The 5,000-nt window shown below is 47.8% G+C and overlaps 1 protein-coding gene across 1 annotated transcript in view; it reads right to left on the bottom strand.

The window, feature by feature from the left end:
* Positions 1-5,000, bottom strand: part of Fhos (Formin homology 2 domain containing) — a gene marked incomplete in the record, with an annotated part of 191,773 nt that overhangs the window by 67,539 nt on the left and 119,234 nt on the right.

A 5,000-nucleotide genomic window follows, 5' to 3' on the forward strand; every position in this document is an offset into this window, starting at 1 on the left:
CGTCACAAACGCAGACTCTACGTCATTGGAACTGCCTTGTTTCACATTTAGTGTAAACTGTCTAAATTTCTCTTTTTACAAACAAAGTATGGTGACGGACAGAAAGCAAAATAAAAATATGTTGCTAAAATATACGACAATAACAGCATCGAAATATCACCCGCACGTGTGATATATCGATATGTGACGTTGTTAATCACAATATGGACAATAAACGGAATAATGAATAATAATAATAATAAAAAAATCGTTATGAACAGAGGATCGTCCAGAGGGAGGGACATGCAGCCTTTGTTCCGTTCCAGGAACAGACGTCGCTGCCAGCCTCAGGAGCCGCGGGCCATGGCTGCTGTCCTGTATGGTCCTCCGACTTTAATACTGAGAAACGCAGGAAACGTTTTGATGAAAACTGCTTCATCTAACAAGCTGCTTATTTAATTTGGAAGGATGCTAATGAAAAATGGAAAAAAAGGGGAAACAGAGACAGGGGGGAGATTGAGAGAGAGAGAGAGAGAGAGAGAGAGAGAGAGAGAGAGAGAGAGAGAGAGAGAGAGAGAGAGAGAGAGAGAGAGAGGGAGGAGGGAGAGGGAGAGGAGAGAGAGGGAGAAGGGAGAGAGGAGAGGGGAGAGAGGAGGGAGAGAGAGAGAGGGAGAGGGAGAGAGAGGGAGAGAGAGAGAGAGAGAGAGAGAGAGAGAGAGAGAGAGAGAGAGAGAGATTGAGTGAGAGAGAGAAGGGGGGAGTGAGAGTGAGAAGAGGGGAGAGAGTGAGAGTGAGAGAGAGGGGGAAAGTGAGAGTGAGAGAGAAGAGAAGAGCGAGAGTGAGAGGTGAGAGAGAGGGGCGAAGAGTGAGAGTGAGAGAGAGGTGCAAGAAGTGAGAGTGAGAGGAAGAGGTGCCGAGAGTGAAGTGAGAGAGAGGTGCGAGAGTGAGAGTGAGAGAGAGAGTGCGAGAAGTGAGAGGTAGAGAGAGAGGTGCGAAGAGTGAGAATTGGTGAGAGAGAGGTGCGAGTGAGAGTGAGAGAGAGGTGCGAGAGTAGAGAGTGAGAGAGAGGTGCGAAGTGAGAGTGAGAGAGGTAGAGTGCGGAAGCGAGAGAGAGGGGTGGCGAAGAAGTTGAGAGTGAGAGAGAGGTGCGAGAGTGAGAAGTGAGAGAGAGAGGTGCGAGTGGAAGTAAGAGAGAGGTGCGAGAGTGAGAGTGAGAGAGAGGTGCGAGAGTGAGAGTGAGAGAGAGGTGCAGGAGTGAGAGTGAGAGTGAGAGAGAGGTGCGAGAGTGAGAGTGAGAGAGAGGTGCGAGAGTGAGAGTGAGAGAGAGGTGCGAGAGTGAGAGTGAGAGAGAGGTGCGGGAGTGAGAGTGAGAGAGAGGTGCGGGAGTGAGAGTGATAGAGAGGTGCGAGAGTGAGAGTGAGAGAGAGGTGCGAGAGTAAGAGTGAGAGAGAGGTGCGAGAGTAAGAGTGAGAGAGAGGTGCGAGAGTGAGAGTGAGAGAGAGGTGCGAGATTGAGAGTGAGAGAGAGGTGCGAGAGTGAGAGCGAGAGAGAGGTGCGAGAGTGAGAGTGAGAGAGAGGTGCGAGAGTGAGAGTGAGAGTGAGAGAGAGGTGCGAGAGTGAGAGTGAGAGAGAGGTGCGAGAGTGAGAGTGAGAGAGAGGTGCGAGAGTGAGAGTGAGAGAGAGGTGCGAGAGTGAGAGTGAGAGAGAGGTGCGAGAGTGAGAGTGAGAGAGAGGTGCGAGAGTGAGAGTGAGAGAGAGGTGCGAGATTGAGAGTGAGAGAGAGGTGCGAGAGTGAGAGTGAGAGAGAGGTGCGAGAGTGAGAGTGAGAGAGAGGTGCGAGAGTGAGAGTGAGAGTGAGAGAGAGGTGCGAGAGTGAGAGTGAGAGAGAGGTGCGAGAGTGGAGTGAGAGAGAGGTGCGAGAGTGAGAGTGAGAGAGAGGTGTGAGAGTGAGAGATAGGTGCGAGAGTGAGAGTGAGAGTGAGAGAGAGGTGCGAGAGTGAGAGTGAGAGAGAGGTGCGAGAGTTGAGAGTGAGAGTGACGGGAGAAGAGTGGAGAGAGAGAGAGAGCCCAAGAGAGAGAGAGAGAGGGAGAGAGAGAGAAAGAGAGAGAGAGAGAGAGAGAGAGAGGAGAGAGACAGAGAGAGAGGAGTGAGATAGAGAGAGAGAAGAGAGAGAGAGAGAGAGAGAGAGAGAGAGAGAGAGAGAGGGGGGGAGAAGTGCACAAGAACATGAAAAAATACAATTTGCCTTCACACCGATCAAGGACACCATCGCCCTACACAATCAAACTAGCGTCGATTGCAAAAAGTCAACAAACGAAGGAAGTTCGCAGGACCCCCCCCCCCCCACACACACACACACACCTCCCCGAATCCATTCCAAGAGCTCTATCGTCAGCAGAACCCACTAAGGTCATGGGACTCTTTCGCGCTTCGCATTCGAATCGCTGAGAAAAGGACGGTACCGTTTCTTTATGCAACAGATCAAGAAAAAGGGGAACCAGGAAATCGCCACCAAGGGCCTCTCCCTCGCCTCTCTGTTGCGGAAACGGCTGGGCGGCGGCGGCGACGAATCTCAAGAATTGTTTCATACATATTTCTTAGATTTACGGAATGTCCATGATCTGGGCATTTCCGTGGGCAGTGAACATGTTACAAATCCTATTGCATCGAATAGACAATACTAACCTTTAGTTAACAGCTAAATTCCAGGTAACCGCTGGGACTATGAACACAATAAGCGAGACCAGGAGACGAGAACCGCGGAAGCCCAAGACGAGAATCTCCTCCAAGGTATTCGCCTCCTCGCGCCAAGAATTAATTACAAGGCGCCTATTAAGGGCATCCTCGCCGGCACAGCGCGGGGGCAACATTCAGCACGGTAATGGAATCGACTATTGATATTCATACCCATCCCATTTGCAGTCTCCGTCTGTGTTTCTCCTTCGCTATCGGTGTCTCTTTCTCTCTATCCCTGTCTATGCCTCCCTCTGTCTCTCTTTCTGGTTTCTCTCTGTCTGCCTCTCTCTCTCTCTGGCGAGAGTAAAGCTGTAATGCCTCATTGTACATTCTCCTTCGCTAAGGCGAGCTTTTTGGAGGATTCTTTGGCAACCTGTCAATTTTTTTTATATGATTTTACGATATGCCCCAGTTTTTCATGCCATCCTCCTTGTAATAAAGTTGTCTTCAGGAATATGCGGCTGTTATTACGCTACTACAGGAGAAAATACAGTCTAATGAGTGCATTTTCATTATTTTAGTCGTTCGCCATTTATATATACACAAACATGTAACAATATAATAATATAAATAACCTGAATGCCAAATATCAACGGTATTTCCTACTCAAGCATCCGAATGCATTGAGGCCGCCAGTACTCCCACCCACGCTGCTTACTTCTGCAATGCCACAACTACTGTTCACAAAGAGTTAATAACTTCTTAAGCCTTATCATCATTCATCTTCCACGTTATCCTTTCAGCGCAAACTAACTAAAAACATTCATGAACAAAAACTGGAACCAGCTACGACGGCGCCTGTCTCTCTTGGCTATGGTTGTCCCGGGCTTTCTTTGTTCCTTTGGTAATTGGGCGGGTCAAGAAATGCAAAAGCCTTCTTCGCACCAAGATGTCCATCTCAACTCAGCGCCAAGCAAAATATGCAGATCTTATTTTTTTTACTTCCATCATTATCTCGGACATTCTTGTGTAACTTCGGTTGGACAAGAAGGGGCTTGCGTGACAACATCACGCTGAGTTGAGTCTCTAATTCGAGGTCATCGTTTTCTATGGAGCAATACGTTTTCTTCAACCTTTTCCCACCATCATCGTGGCTGTAGAGCACTGGTCAATGGCGTAAGTAGCATCGCCTCCTCACTGCTAAAATAATTTACTCACCAAACCACTGCTTGACGTATGAATTTTGTGGCGGCTTACCTGGAAAGAAAAATAAAAACATTATAATTTATGGAAATATAAAAAAACACTTTCTTGAAACAAACTAGCAGCTAACAAATTAGACCTGAATGATGAAATGTACATGAAACACTAATCTTCAATCCCAGTGGTCAAGGAACGCTAACAGTGCACACAGAATTAGGAAGCCAACCCCTCATTCCAGCTCGGAACAAAAAGCGGTGTGTTGGCGACCGAGCTGGTCCAGTGCAAGTAGTTATGTAATGCTTGGGAACGTCCGTCAAAAAGCCGCAAGAAGCCGTATAATGTCTTATTAATGCGACCCGAGCGTTATATACTCGAGTCAATGTATATTTAAGCCAACGCATGGGCGAAAAAGTGCTCGAGATGCTTCACCCTATTGTCGGAGGGAAGCGCAAGGACATGGCTGCAGAAACCACGTCCATGTGTAGGGCTTCACCGTGTCATCATTCACACCCTCAGGCCTTTCCAGACAACTCTCGGCAGAGTCGCGCCTCGGCAGGAGAACCCACATTCGGCGAGAGATAAAAGTACATATGTGAGGCTTCGGAACCCCGTATTCGACATCCAGTAGGAGCTCGGGTGGGTTTATGTACCATTTTTTTAGCCAGATAAAAACGCTTTTTGTAATATATACAGCCATTGTTTTCGTCACTCAGAAATATCCCCGAAGAGGTCATTTTCATTACTCTTTTTATCATCCTGTTATTCCCAAGGGTAAACAAAAACACGGAAGGGTATGCAGGATAGAGTAATTATCCAATATAGCATAATTCATTTCACGGAGCACGGAGTCGAAATTCAAAGCCATTTCCGTCGAAAGAAGTGTTCCTTATCGTGTGCCTTTCCACAGTTTACCCTTTCGGCCACCCCGGTCGCCCGAAGGGAAACAAAGAAGCCAGAGATACAAACCAAAGCACATAATGGGATCAACATTCGCCTACTTTGCAAGGCTCGCTGCGTAATATCGTCATCTGTTCTGCTCTGAATATTCATGGCTAATTATCCCTTATGTAACTCTTACTTACGCGCCTCGCACTCACATGCACCCATTGACAATTCGTGGTCGTAAAAGCTGCCCAGAATG

This window comes from Penaeus vannamei, chromosome 7, assembly GCF_042767895.1.
Source record: "Penaeus vannamei isolate JL-2024 chromosome 7, ASM4276789v1, whole genome shotgun sequence".
NCBI lineage: Eukaryota > Metazoa > Arthropoda > Malacostraca > Decapoda > Penaeidae > Penaeus > Penaeus vannamei.